At 33.9% G+C, this 16,575-nt stretch overlaps 1 long non-coding RNA gene across 1 annotated transcript; it reads left to right on the top strand.

Annotated features, from left to right (window-relative positions):
• Positions 1 to 4,467: 4,467 nt before the first annotated feature.
• LOC131859979 (uncharacterized) lies at positions 4,468 to 5,700 on the top strand. Its single transcript, XR_009359551.1, has 3 exons — positions 4,468 to 4,845; positions 4,931 to 4,987; positions 5,215 to 5,700. It is a non-coding gene; the product is annotated as an uncharacterized LOC131859979 (long non-coding RNA).
• Positions 5,701 to 16,575: the final 10,875 nt, after the last annotated feature.

Genomic DNA, 16,575 nt, shown 5'->3' with positions numbered 1-16,575 from the left:
GCAAAAGCATCTACAAAGAGCATCTAGACTGTTTGAATGAAATGAGGGCCAAAACCAAGATCTTGAAGCATGACAAATTAGAACCCATATGATCTAGGATCTCAAATGGTCCAACAAAATGTTGTTGAATATTAGAACCCCTCCCATAACAAATTGGGCTTTTATACACACCAACCAAGAACTATTGATCTATTCTCTTGGCATCAAAATGCTTCCCTTTCTATCTTGAGAAACCAACTACTCTCTAATACAAACCACTTGCTAATCCATAAATTGAAGCATCTCCGAACCAAAGGCAACACGATGCTTAATTATATCCCAAATCAACAAATTCCGACAATGAAAGTTATACATTTTTTGAAATGATTCCATACCAAGGGAACTATGCCACCAATTATTTTAAGCAAACTCTACAAGCTATAAATATTCCTCCAACATAGATTGTTGATCTATGAATTACATGGGCATCATATCCTCTAGCACTTGGTTCACTCTCTTAGCATAACTATTTATCTCTTGGCGATAGGTTAAGATAACACTGACTTGAATGCACACTGCATGTTGTAGGGAAGTCCACAATGAAGAAGTGGATGTGAGATCATGATCTAAAATGATTTTGTGAGGAACTCTATGCAATAAAATGACACCTTCTATGAAGAAACATATTACCAATGCGACATTCTAGTAGGTCCTCATGGATTCAAAAAGGGTAACATTTGTTAGGTTGTCCACAATCACCATGATGAGCAGAAAACAAAGGCAAACCAACAATAAATTCTATAGAAACAATACATCTCATTTCCACTCAAAAATGTCATGTGGTTGGAAAATTCAAGTGGGATGTTTGTGCACTATCTTCATCCTTTGCCAATTTAGACATTTACCGACAAATTTAGCAATAGAATGTATCTTCTATGTTTATTGAAATATATATTGTAGGCAGGAATGCATCTTCTTCACCCTAGGATGTGCTACATAAAGAGCATAGTACACATCACACATCATGATTGTGTGAGAAACCTTGGCATATGGACATATACAACCAAAATATTACAAAAGCTATTAGGCTCAAGATAAAAAAGCCAAAAATATTGTCCACCGGTGCCCCTTAAGAATTAATCTCTGCATGAACCTCTTATACCATGGATATTTTAAAATCCACTCAAGAATGTGGCCTAAAAAAATGATGCGTAAAGATAAAAAGAAGACTTCATATCACCATTTTCTCAAGGCATCTACAACAAATTCCTTCTTCTCTTTAATGTATTGAGAATTAGATTCATGTACTCAAATATAAATCCCATTTATCAACACTAACACAAATTCAAGTTTAGATGCACATGTAGATGTACTAAAGGCCATGATGGTTAGTATGCAACTCAAATTGATGGCCCAAAGGAAGTGTTTCCTATTTAATAGTGTATGAACAAAAGTTGCTAGGGATAACTTAAAGTAACCCCCCTAAAAATAAAAGATATAAAATCTTGGTATAATTTCATTGGCAATTTTCTCTATTAGTTTTATTGGTGATTTTTTTTAAATCACATTTTTTTGTAAAAAGTATTGGCGAATCTTGGACAATTACAGGCAAATGCATTGAAATTACCATGACAAATCTTTCTATTTAAAAAAAAATAGAATTCTTATAAAAAAGTAGAGGCTTGAAGGTTGAAATCATTGATGGGTTTGAGGGGTAGAATCTATAATATTTAGTTGCTACCATTAATTTAAAATATAATCTAGCAACCGTCATTATATTCTATGAGATAAAATTTACCTACAATTTGTAATTCTCATCAAACCGGACATTTCATTTAGACCATTGATTTCAATTGAGATCAACAATCCAAACGAAATTTAAGCCCCCATGAGCATTACAAATTATAGGTACATTTTACCTCATGGAATACAATGAGGGCCGTTAGATTATATTCTAAATCAATAGTGGCAACTAAAGATTGGTGATATGGCCTTAAAATAACTAATAATTATGATATATTATTGGTAAATTAATCTATATTTTTACGATAACTTATAAAATTTAGGCGAATCTAATCTAATCGTGCATTGAATATTGTGACAAATATTTGAGTTGATTTTTTTAATAAAATAAATTATTTGGCAATTTAAATAAGACTAAAACAAAATTTTGCGAAAATGAGGTTATTCAGGGTGCCTTAAATCTTGAACTATTAGCCAAATTTTGATTCCCAAATTTTAACTATTAGCCAATTGGTGAATAGTAGCCATTAAAAAATCTCTAATAGTTGCCAACTCAAGATCATGGGTATGGAAATTAAGGTCATGGTCCTTGAGATTCCATGATTCAAAAGAAAACTTGTCCCTCATGTATAACAATAACTCCTTAACCATTCAGAGAAGCATCTACATAATTCACAAGGTCTACAACAAGATCTAGCATTGCAAGGATTGGTGCACTCATAAGTCACTCTTTGAGAATATGAAAGTCTCTCACACTCTCCAACTACACACTTCTTCCCTCTTTATTAAAGAGAAGTAATTGAATGCACCACTATTAAGAAGTCTGTAATAAAATGGTAGTATAAATGAGGACTGACTTCATGAAACTATAAATCTTAGAATCATTTTGAGCATATGTTAATCCATAATAGCCCGAATCTGTAAGGAATTACAAAGATACCCTCTTTAGATATAACCGATGTCCTGATTACTTACCTCATGTTAGAAGAACTCGCACTTTACCAAGTTGCCATAAAGTTGGTTGTCATGCAAACACCACAAAACTTGGTATAGGTATATCTCAAGCTCCTCCACTATCCTCAAATGGACCAAAATTTCATCAAGAAACAAAAAAATATTATGATTTAGGTAGGTGCAAAATACGCCATTCATGAGACTTGCAAACATCAACAAAACATTTTTCAACTAGGGCTATGGTGAACTTGTAGTGTCAATTGTTGAAATTTTGATGATATTCCTATGATAAGAATTTTAGCTCCCTTGTATGATAAGGTGATGCTTATCCAATTCTATATGCTTATCCAATCCATAGAATGGCTCTTTCATTTGATAGTCAAGCACTTTTAATAACTAGCAAGTGGGTCATTCAGGATAGCCATTTCAATATGATAATATGTTTTGGAGGTTTATGAGTCCTTTTAATCTAAAATCACAAAAATTGAAAAATAAAACACAAAAAACAAATAGAAAACCCCAAGATAATAAACAAAGAGAATCACCAAGATTACCTAATCAAGAACAAATAAAAAAGAACAATAAAATCCTTCTACCATTTATTACAACTAAAACTCCTGCTCTCTTCTAAATTGGTGCAGCACATACAACTGGGTCATGCTTTTGTTGTGGAATAACAGTCTTCAAATAGACTGAACTGCAGTTGGCAGCTGGAAAAAGATGCATTTGAGGAAAAAACAGTCTGCTTAAACATAACATCTGTTTGATTTCAATGAGAAAGAAATTAAGTAGTGTACCAGAAGAAGATTTCTTCGGTTTTGATTTCACCCTTGAAAATAAGGCATTTGGAATAAGGAATCAAGGAGGAAGCAGAAGGATGGTGATATATATGGCACTCAGAAAAAAAAGTGTCTGCAAATAGATTTCAATGAGAAAGAAATTAAGTAGTGTACCAGAAGAAGATTTGTTGGTTTTGATTTCACCCTTGAAAATAAGGCATTTGGGATAAGGGTGAAGCAGATGGATGGTGATGTATAGGGCTTCAGTCTCTTAAATTGGAAACAATATCAGGGTTATCTTCTGTAAGAGTGCTTCAGTCTGTTGGAATGTCCAAAACTGGAAACAATATCTTCAACGTCATCTCACTCTGGAAATTGTAGTGCCTGAGCATTGATATGCAGGGGTACGGAATTTCATTAATGGACTGAGGGTAATACTATTTTTTTCTCAACGCAAACAATTTGTTTTGAGTGGAAAGCAAGTTTATTTAAAGATGACATTTCCTTTTGTGTTGAAGAGGGAAAAGATGTTTGAAATCCTTACATAGAAATTCAATCTGTAATTACCCATTTGCATTCCATTCCACGCAGTATTTGTACTGCACTGCCAACATGACGGTCACCTAAACAGGATCTGACACAAATTGCAGACACCTTTTATTTAAAAGGAAAATGCAACACACAACAAACTGGATCATGCTTTTGTTGTTGAATAACTGGTTGATTAATTTTGGATGAAGTTTGAAAACAAGTCATTTTGATATTGCATTTCATTTTATTTAAGCATATATATTTTAGAAGTCAAATATTTGATAGCAATTTATCTCTCATCTTCACTAAAAAACATAAATAAATTTTTATTTTATAAATCAAAATTTATCTCTGATTACTAAAGTAAAATGACATTAAAAATAATACTTATCTTTCTCATTAAAATTTTGTTCTTAGCAATTCTTGTCTATAAATATGCAGATTTTCTTTGATGAGGGACAAATGTGTTCGATTTAAGCAATTGGGTTTGTGCTGGTCATTCAGCAGTTTGTAGCTTAGATATCAGTTTTTCTCTGTATGTATTTTTGTTTGAGGGGAAATTCAGTTCGACTTGTTCACTTAGGCAGCTTTTCAATTTACAGATCAGTTTTTATCTAAGTATTAGGATTTTCTTTGAAGAGGAGCAAATCTTTTAGAACTTTGGGTTTATCAATGGGGAAGTGGATGGATTTGTTTGAGACATCACAACCCTACATAAGCATGACATTGTGAAGCTTGTTTGGAATGGACATTATCACAAAGGTTGCTCTAAACCAAGGAATGAGTCAATTTGTTCTGGTGGTATAAGGCAAGCTGTAGCTACTGCTGTGCTCGCTCCTTTTGCCGTTCTTCTTGAGAGGTATTAGAATTGATTCCATGCAAACATACCTTAAATTTTTAACTTGCTTCTTGCATGCAACTACCTACTCATCTTAGCATTGCAGGAACGTGATGCCCAGAATCATATTTACATGTTTTGTCTTTGCACTGGGTTTGTTGGGGTAAGTATATTGCTTTTATTGCGTTTACTGGTTTTTCTTCTCTGTTTCTTTTCTTTTCTGTTAGGAGATACATAGATCAATGTAAAATAACTCAATACTACATGTTCAATCCCATAAAATCATGGGATAAATCATATTGAAACATCACTTTTGTAGAAAGAAAACATAGTGTTGTGTTGTATTGTAGAAATTCAATAAACAATCTAATAATTGAATGTATTGTGTAGAATGGAGAAGGTGAAGATTGGAGAACTGCGTAGTCGAGCAAAGATTGTGGGAACAATAGTATATGTACGAGGAGCAATGGTGATGACTTTCTACAAAGGCAACTCATCAAATGCTGTTTCCTCATCCACCCATAATAGTCGCTCGATCGAGGGTGCCATGTTTTTGGTTACTCGAATGCAAAAAAACTGGGCAGAATAAGACCTTTCCAGAATGTCATGACCATTGCTCCTCCTACACATTGTTCCGAGGATAAGTTTGAGAATGGCATGCAAGCATTTACCAGCAGTGAGGCTATTCCACCCAACCCAGATACTGTTCTTCTAGATATCAAAAACCATACATTAGAAAAGTATGGGAAAAATGGTTTATAGGGTTTATATCATATTTTTGCTCTTTGAAGTGAGGGTTTACATCATGTTAAGCGAGAATCCTATATGATTAAGACAACAATGGGACGAACGACGCCATGCAGTCGACTGATGCAATGCAAGAATAGAATGGTACAAATCAGTAGTGATTTAGTATATTGAGTTTCTTAAAATTCGGCATACATATGCTTGGTATTCGATCTGTAATAGCTTTTGATAGCTCATATGCCAGGATTTGAAAATATTGGCTAAATATTCTGTAATATCTATCTTTATATTAATATGAATATATAGACTCAATGCCTTTTGTCAAAAATAAAAATAAAATAAAATAAATAATGATGTTGAATCTAATTTTATTTGAACGCTTATCATTACTTTATATAAAATGGTCCTCTGAGTTTTGGAAAGAACAATGAACATGGTGAGGAGTGCAAGTTTGAAAAGAACAGATATTCCATAAGCAGATAAGGGAGTTTGAGACACAATTTGTGCATATATTCCACTATCATGCAATCTTCCTTAAGGATTATAAGTAGGTGGAGAAGAATTTCAAGATCAAATGCAGCAGATTTGCCTTTGCAAGATTGCTGTAGGACTTGGCGGTTGCTTCAACATGATCAGGATTTGATGAAGACAGAGCATTTGAGGTAGTGAGGTTAATAAGAAAATATCAATGATTGATCCACCTTTTGGGTGGAATAATTTAGATGTCTACATTGGAAATTGCAACTGTTGAGTGGATACATATCTACAGGAGTGGAGATTGCAGAGAGGTTTTCTGATCCAGGAATGTCTTCAAATTTAATAACTTGTGTTTTGTATGAAAGGCACTGCCACTACTGAACCTATGTGAACATATGATCAGGGGTGCAATCCAGGGCATGATGCAGGCTCAGAGCATGTTGCTCCTAGACAATGGGACAGTTTGCTTATTCAGTGGCAGTATCCTTTTCCAGTGACTGTGTATACAGTGACAGTAGTGTGAAAGTCAGTGGCCGAAAATGCTGCAAAACATTGAACCCCCTTTAGGATGGGAAGTTAGAGATGCCTACAGTGAAAGCTTGGCCTAAAATTTTTAATCAGTATTTGCCACCTTTTGACAACAATGTCTCATTCTGAGGCTGATCTTTATACCAGTATGAATGCTTTTTGGTCTGTGGTTTTTTCATCATGTTCAGAGCTTGCAACAGCTTGGCAATGGAGATGCTTCACTTGAAAAGAATTAAACAGCGCTATTACAGTGGATTTTCTTCATATTGGCAGCAGACTTTCTGCATCTTGACAGTGGATATAGGCATCTGGTTCTGCACAGCGTGTGCTACATATTCAGTGCAATGGCAGTGAACTAAACATCTTTATGTTAGCAGGATAATCTTTAGTTTATTAGCATGCTTATGTTCTGTTTCCACTGCGAGGTATCTCTGCTTTCCACATTGTCTCAGATCCAGTTGGCTTGATATTGTACTCTCTGAGTTTTTTTTCTTGGCAATCTATTATCAATTAAAACAAGAACTGAGCAGGATGCTAGAGCTTTTCAATTACTGATCAAATTGTAACAACAAGATGAATCTAAATTTATTTGGATCATTTTATATTATTCGATATGAATGGAAGATTTTGTTAATGGACATGTCAACATGCTTCACAACTGAGTAGGATGTTAGATCTTTTTAATTACTAATTGAATTGTAACAAGAGATTAAATCTAATTTGACCTGGAACATTTATCTATATTCTATATAAAATAAAGAATCTTATGCCACTTTGTTGATGAACTAGTGAACATGCTATGTTAGAACTTTTTAATTACTAATATAATTACAACACAAAATTAAAGTCTAATTTTCCTTATAAACATATGTTGTTATTCTAAATTCTAATACCACATTGTTGGTGGGCTTCATAATATACACAGCCTCTAAAAAGTAATTGATTGACAGACAATTTTTAATTAAATCTTTAAAATAGCAATATTATTTAGAAGCATCCTATGGACCTAATATCTTTGTGAATCTCATTTGGTAATTGTTTTGGTTCTTATGAGTGTCTTAGAGTCACCAGAATTTAGAATAAAGGTTTACTTCATCCAATGGACGTGAAACTAAAATTCTATAGACTTTAAATTTTGACTTTGGTTTTGTTGAATTTGGTATCTCCTCACACTTTGTACTAGAAAGGCCCAAAGCAATTAGAAAGCTCGGGGCACTTGAACCTGGAATCTAAAATGAAAAGGCACTAGATAACTTGGATTTTTAAGACTTTCTGGGGCTTTGGGATGAAAGGAGGTTAGAGAGTAAAGATTTGGAAGACTTAATATTTAAATAGCATATTTTAAGTTGATTTGTTTAGGTCGCTTATGTGAAATAGGTAACTACATTAGTTTTTCAATAGGACATATATTAGTGTGATTTTAGATAAGTCATTTTAGATAACCCATCTAAACAAGTCAAAATTTAGAGTGTGTTGTTTAAGCCAAAGTAAACAACATTGGGATAAACAAATAGAAAAAAGAAACCAAAAGAAAGGCCTTCAAAATAAAAGTGCAAACCAAAAAAGTCAAATAAAACACATCAAGGAATGCCAAAACATCCTTTAGGGGATAAATCAAACTGAGATTTCTTGAGAAAGAGGTTTTGCAATAGGTTAGATAATTAACCAATAGTAATATCCACATATGGGTGTTGGACAATTTCATGTTGTGAAGGACATTTTGGAGGACAATCCTCTTTGGCTTAGATGAGATCCATGGCAACAAGACTTTCGCTCCTAACATTCATGAGTATTATAAATGGTCTGGAGGGATGATAAGCCCATAAGGCAACAACCATAGCGAGGCAATACCAATCCATAAAATGCAAAATTTATCTCGATCAAAGAACACAAGTGTGGTTGCAACTAGTGTAACTTGGTCGACTGACGTAAAGAGTTGTAAATCCCTTCAATCCTACCTCAAAAAACACTCTAAACACACATACAAATCTGATATATGACAACAAAATAGACGGAAATGAGCAGCAAATTGACACAAACAAAACTCAAGAATTTCTTATTGGAACTTCAAACAATTTTGCAATACAACTAGGTGAGCCCATTGGCTTCACAATACACCTTCCAAAATTGATATAAGTTTGATATAGACCTGCAACAATGGTGATTTATAGTAGTATATGGCTTCTATAAGCCATTACCCAATCTCTCAAATCTTCACCTTCAAAACCCAAAAATTGTTTAGTCTCAAATGGAAAGATCAAAGTTGTAGTTGCTAAAACTTCACATGAGTCACCTCCCACTATGGTTTGGTAATCCTAGGCTAAAAAATTCATGGAAAACAAGAGGAGAGCTTATTTCCCATTAGAAATTTCATTAAATAACAACTGGATGTATTTCCAATGCCACCTCTAAACCCACTAATAATATCAGTCAACTAGACCGCCCACTCCACTCAACATGACCCCAAGTTAGAAACTATCCAATAACTCCTTGGCATCCATTCTGAATTAGATTCCTTTCCAAATATAATAACTCCCAAAAATTTGAATTTTCACCTTATTTGGCTCCCATTTGGGTGTATGCGGAGTCCAATTCCAATACCCATATTGGCAATTTTTGAATTTAAACAATTAAAATGTCACCAAATTATATAAAAATATAGTCATATGTCTATTTCAACTAATGCCAAAATATTTTATAAAAATGTTTGGCTTATTAAATACCAAAAATTCACCAAAAGCCAAAAATCCAACAAAGCATAAAATGTAAATCTTTTTGGTTGATGCCAATTACAATTAATCGTGGATGCTCATGCATCAAACACCCATGGTAGAAAGAAAATGTTTCTTGAGTCAAACTCATAAATATTTTTAGACCCTATGCTTGTCTTGGATCCACTTCCCTACTTTGTTCATTGTTGTTTTCTTGTTCTTCACTTTCTACAACCTCATAATATTATTCCCTTTTATCCCCACTCCTCTTCTATCAATCATGGAATCCAAATTTTCAAATTTGACTTGCCACCAATACACACTATCAAAAGTAGATAAAATAAGTGAATTTGTACCTTCTCTTTCAATAAAATAATGGTCTCTTGTTACCTCTTTTGATGTTTTAACTTTTTCCTCTCCTTCCAACTTGTCTCCTTTATAAATTTTCATTGTTTCAATGTCTTCTGAAAGACATACTATTGTTGCAACCTAGTTTCCCTCCCTCAAAACAACATTAGTACAACAATCAAGTGACTCAAATTCCTTAGTTCCTAAAAAGGAATCAAGATCACTAATCAAGGGACTTTCATTTGTACCATTCTCGAATAAAGATTCATAAAAAACCCTTCATTTACCTCCACATCATGTCCCTCAAATTCAATTTTATCAAAATTATCTAATGCTGCAATAATTTTATCTATCTCTTCACTCTAATTCACACCAAAGAAACTAGTAAAATCTAATTTTACCTCACCTTTTGTTGCAACCAAGTTGTCTCACCTAAAATTAGCTCTTCCCATTCTCTATCAACTGCTTCAATACACATCAACAAATCACCCTTCTCAACTTCTTCTTGGTTAGTTTTAGCAAAACAAACATGTTCTTGCTTCATACTGAATCTATGTCATCTACTAAACAAACTAGGTTGCACTACTGCATACTTTTTCAATTACCCCTTCTAGTGGCTTCAACTTGTGTTTGATTCCATCCTTCATCAATGAGTATGCATTAGCATACCCATCATGCATTGCTCTCCTAGAAAATTGCCAAAACCTCTGTAACAAAACATGACAAACATTCATAGACATAATATCACACATTATCTCATCATAATACTTTCCCATATTAAATTTGACCAAAACTTTCTTGTATTCTTGTAGCTAAGCTATCCTATATGGATGCAAGTATTTTCTCCTCTCTAGCTGCAATTTACTACCCATCTCTTTGGATACAAGAATGTTTGTGCTTCCACAATTGATGATAACATTGTATACCTTGTCTTGACACTTGCATCTTATTGTAAATAGGTTCTTTCTTTGAACTGGTTCATTCAATAGGGCTCTCCTAGTGACTAGCACTTCTCCATTTTTAGCACCCTCTAATTGGGAAGATTCAACTTCCTTATTAACATTTTCAACTCTTCCTCTGCCTTCATTTCTTCTTTTTATGTTTCCATGTTCTAGACATTCATATGCTTTGTGTTCTTGTCTGTATCCAAAACAAGTTACTTTGTAATTTCCTCTTCTAAACCCTCTACCTGATCTTCCTCTTCCTCTAGAATCTTGTTCACAGGGGTATGAATCATCTTTCTTTCAATTTTTATTGCTGCCATGATCTTCATTTTTCTAATTTTTCAGATCTGAATCCCCATCCCAATCTCCATATGATCTTAACTCTTTCTTTTTATCTCAACCTCTTTCTCTTTGTTTGTTCTCAAATCTCTTGTTCAATCTTTCTTCAATCTTCAAGGCAAACTAGTATACTTATTCCATGGTATTTACTCTTACCAATGCTAATTCCTCTTGAATGCTTGGCTTCAACCCATTAATGTAACATACTACCTTCTCCTTGTTGGCCTCTTCTATATATTCTTTTATTGTTCTACTTCCTTGTCTAAGGCTTTGCATCTTTTTTAGCAAATCAAATTCAAAATCTACCAGGATGAATTGTCTTTTCATCTTGTCCATCATTCTATCCCATTTTGTGATTTTATCCTTTAATCTTCTTCCTCTTTCCAGTTGAATTTCTCTCCACTAAATTAAGGCATGTTCCTTCAATCTTGTCTTTGCAAATCATACCCTGTCAAGGTCTTCAACTTCTTCAAAATCAAAGTACTCTTCCATGTTGTTTATCCAGTCAATGAATTCTTCTAGATTTAGGTTCCCACTAAATGTAGGAACTTCAATTTTGGGTCTTTTTCCTATCATTGATAGGGAAACCAACACCAGGTCATTGACAACTGTTGTTGTTGCATTTCGTCAATTACTTTTTTGGCTTGCAACCTCTGAGGGTTATTCTTCTTCATCATTTTCTAGTTCTCTTCTTTGAACAAACTCTCTTCTAAGTTCTTCCTACAATAATTCAACGTACCTTCTCAAGGCTTTGAAATGACCACCATGGATAATATCTTCATTTCTTCGTCTACCTCTACCCCTACCATATGGGGCTCCTCTTGCATACATTTTTTTCAATACCCACAAGCTCAATCCTAGTGTGAACTACCTCTCTTGGCATTTTGTTCACACACTCAAGATCAACTTTCTCTTATGCCACTGATGTAAAGGGGTGTAAATCCCTTTAAAATTGGCTCAAACAAACACTCTAAACATACAGCCAAATTTGATATATGACAACAAAATATATAGAAATGAGCAACAAATTGATGCAAACAAAACTCAAATTTCTTATTGGAACTTCCACCAATTTTGCAATACAGCTAGGTGAGCTTGTTGCCTTCACAATACACATTCCCAAATTGATATAATTTTGCTATATACATACAACAATGGTGATTTATAGAAGCATATGGCTTCGACAAGTCTTCACCCAAGCTCTCCAATCTTCACCTTCAAAACCCAAAAATTGCAAGTCTAGAATGGAAAGATTAAAGTGAAGTTGTTTAAACTTCACATGAATCACCTCCCATAATGGTTTGGTAATACTAGACTAAAGAACTTGTGGGAAACAAGAGGGAAGCTTATTTCCCATTAGAAATTTCACTAAATGACAATTGGATGCATTTCCAACTCCACCTCAAAACTTGCTAATAATATTAGTCAACTAGGCCACCTACTCCACTCAACATGACCCCAAGTTACAAACTATCCAATAACTCCTTCCTGGCATCCCTTTTGAATTAGATTCCTTTCTAAATACATTAACTCCCAAAAAATTGAATTTTCATCTTATTTGGCTCCCATTTGGGTGTAGTGAGGTCCACCAATTTTCAACACTCATATTGGCAATATTTGAATTTTAATAATTAAAATACCACCAAATTAAATGAAAATGTAACCATAGGTTTATTTCAACCAATGCCAAAATATTTTATAAAAATATTTGGCTTAATAAATACCAAAAATTCACCAAAAGCCAAAAAATCCAACAAAGCATACAATGTAAATATATTTGGTTGATGTCGATTACCATTAATCGTAGATGTTCCTAGCGCATCATTGACCAACTGAAAGAGCTTTTCCTAATAAAGGTCGAAGTTGAAGAAAAGGTCATGCAAAGTATTGTTGGGAGCAAACACCTTTCCCATTCACACATCCATAATGCAGAGTTAATAGAAAAGATCTTATATAACATTATAAGAACTATGAGTAATTTTGAAAGGGAACAAATGGTGAATCTAGTTTATAGGGTTGTGACTTCATTGATGCTCATTGGTTTGATTAGGAACCCAACAAAAGGCTTGGTTGGGGATGCAATTTGCATTCTCACAAGCAAGAAGAACAAAGACATGAAGCAAGCAATCACTTTGATGAATGGAGGAATCACAAGGAATAACATGTAAACATAGACTTATTTTGTAAACTTCAATGAAAATCTATTTTATCCTAGTTAGATTGAAAGGGTCATTGCTATGCTTCTAATTTATGCTCACATAATTGATCTCCACACCTTTGAAAATGAGTAAATATGGAATTGTATTTGAACGCATGATAATGAATTGACCTAGGAAGTAGATGATTATACGAGGTATGCCTTAGTTTTTTTTACTTATGTTCAAAGTGGAATGGTGTTTATAGACACCTTTTGAAAACTTGACTATGAAAAAAATATTCTTCTTTGGTCAAGCCCCTCGTTAGATCAATTCAACAATTTTCTTAGTGAATATATGCTTTTTAACTTTGCATTAATAAAAAGAAAAGAGTATAATATTCACAAAAAATGGAGGGTGGTAGAAAGTAAACCCATGTGTCCAACCATAATAAACAAAAGGGACTAGCCCTGATACATAATTATGCAACCATGGCTATGCCAAGCAGAGGATGAGGATCTTGATCATCAAGTTACGATTTGAGCATGTGAGGTCTCTTATGCAACAAAGATGTAAGAGGGAAAGACCATCTATTGATGAAACCAAGGCTCTCACTAATGTAGCTATATATTGTAATCCCAAAGTGGTATGCAATTAAAGAATAGTATCGTCCTAGTATAACCATAGAAAAATAGTAAGTCAAGTGTTATGACACAAAAGGTTGATATTGCTAAACATAAAAAACTATTGATGATAAACATATTCCAGCTAAGAAGTCTATTACTAAAAGAAAAACCCCAATGTAGTAGTAAAGTAAAAAATAAATAAATCCCCAAGGTTTAATACAAACATACACAAGCAAATGATAAAATTGATTGTGGGGACAAGGCTTCAATCATAAATAAATCCAAGAAATAAAAGGGGCAATTATGAGCCTAATACTAACCACTACTCAAGGTGGAAAAGAGGTAAAAGATAAAATCCCTTATAATCAGATGATATCATGTATACCAAGTACAGATGTGGTGACTATACCACCAACCCTTCCTTTACCACATTATGTTGCAATTGATATAGGAATGGTCTCAAACTAGGTAAGAGTTTCCATACCATTATTTTAAGTTCTTAGAGTCCTAGAACATAGAGCACATGTTGTGTAATTTATCTCAAAGGTTGTGCAAACCACATTCTAGTGTTTCAGTTGAATATGAGAAGAAGGTAGAAGATACAATGGAGGTATACCCTAGTGCATCAATTCTGAACAACCAACTTGTTGTGGATCATTTCTATACCACATTGATTGTCAATGGGTAGTCACTACATGATTGGATTTTGGATTTGGATGCATCTAGTAATGTCATTTCATTGGAAATAATGAATGAATTTGGTCTACAAGTGTTTAAATCTATAAGTGTTTTATCATGGACTCTAGAGGGTAAACATTATTGATTTTGTAAGTGATGTAGAGGTCCAATTAGCATCTTACCTAAACAAAGTTTTCAAATGGATGTTATAGTAGTTGATTGTCCACCTAAATTCAGAATATTGATATTTCACAAGTGGGTAGCTTACATTGTTCCCTTCCATGTACCTCATCTCTTATGTTCATTAGAGCCCTCCCGTATTTTTTTTTAGATTACATTCCAATGCAATAGTAGCCTTTCTCAAAATCTGAGGAAAAACATGACATAAGTTGGGACAACCCCAATGACAACCTTAATCATGATTACTCTCCTAGCCAAACATATCCATCTCCCTCTCCATGGGGCAACCTTAATTCTACTTTGTTCAATCACACCCTCCTAGAGTTTGGTTCTAGTTGCCCCACTGAAGATTGGAGCAACCAAATATTTAGAGGGAAGCTCCTCAATCGAGAACCCAAAATGATTTTCTCTCCTTATCTACTACCACTTTTTGCTATTGAAAAGATGATCTTCAATTTTTTATGTTTAAACTCTACCCATAGTATACATTGTGTGTGTCCAAGGTATCTTTGATAGCCTCTGCCTTCCACAAGTTAACTTCCCCAAACACTACACTTTATCATCAACAAATTGGATATGGGTGATTGGATCTAGTCCTCTAACCACTTTAACCCCATTCCTTCCCCTTGACAGTCGATTATGGTTTATTAGACCTCCAAGTGAATCACCCATTAAAACAAAGAGGAAAAGGAGAGTGGGCCCCCTTTTCCTTAATCCCTAAGATGCCTCGAGAAAACCTCCCAAAGCCCCATTGATTGCTACTAAATATACTAGTATACCTATATTTAAAAAATATATGTAAAATATGCCGAGAGATGTCTTATAATAGAAGAGAATCATCTGTAAAATAAATGTTCTTCTAAAATACTAAACACCAAGAATACAAATCCATTAAAGTGGCGAGGGTTCTATTTTATTTGGAGTAATAAAATAACACCTCCATAAAAGCTAAAACATGGCATACTTCATGCATTTACCCGTCATTTGCATGCCAAATTGTTTCAAAAATGGATTTTTGTATACCTCTTGGCATAATTATCATCCACTACCTAACTAGTATATCTATATTTAAAAAATATAGGTAAATTATGCTGAGAGATATCTTATAATATAAAAAGGAATCTACTTGATTTCATTGGTTGTTCCCTTTTAAATATTATGGCACTCTTCCACTATCATTTGAATGTGACGGTTTCATATAGTTAGAGACAAGTGGCGAGGGTTCTGTTTATTTAGAGTAACAAAATAACGCCTCCACAAAAAACCAAAAGATGACATAAGTCATGCATTTACCTGTCATTTGCATGTCAAATTGTTTCAAAATTGATTTTTTGTTTACGGACACTTTGATGTCATTGTAGACGCCTCTCGACATAATAATAGTAAAGATGCAATAATATATGTGATCCATCAACTGTTTAAAAACCAAATTTTTCCAATACCAGCATCAATAAATGCAACCATACATGTTCATAGGCCTTACTGATATCTAGTTTTATCATCATGTTGCTTTGTTTTTATACCATGATCGAATGTATGGTCTCATTGGAGAGGATGATACTATGCAAAATTTATTTTCCTAGCATGAACCCATTCTAGTTCTCTGTAATGATTTTGTTCAACAATACTTTCAATCGGTTAGCCATCGCCTTAGAAAATATTTTGTATACGGTAATACATAGGACAATCGATCTAAAATTTGCATGACTAATAGCCACTCTTCTTGGGTATAATTGCAATTACTATACTATTGACATCCCTGACAAATTTGAAAGAAAAGAGATGGGAAACCATCAAGCCCAGGGATCTTATCGAAGTGTACACAGATAGCTAACTTTTTTAATTTCTTCTTCCGAGAATGGTGCCATCAACATTTGATTATCTCTACTTCACTCACACGAGGTCAAACATGCTCTATCCAGTACTCTATTGTTGTCAATTGGATTGGAACTATTGCCTAGAGCTACAAGGTTCTCAAATAAATTGACTGTTGCATTAATAATCTCCTTCCCACCAGTGATGCTGGAATCCACAACAT

The sequence above is a fragment of the Cryptomeria japonica genome, chromosome 11, assembly GCF_030272615.1.
Source record: "Cryptomeria japonica chromosome 11, Sugi_1.0, whole genome shotgun sequence".
Lineage (NCBI taxonomy): Eukaryota > Viridiplantae > Streptophyta > Pinopsida > Cupressales > Cupressaceae > Cryptomeria > Cryptomeria japonica.
Note: the sequence above shows the minus strand (reverse complement) of the source record. Positions and strands in the feature narration are given on the sequence as shown.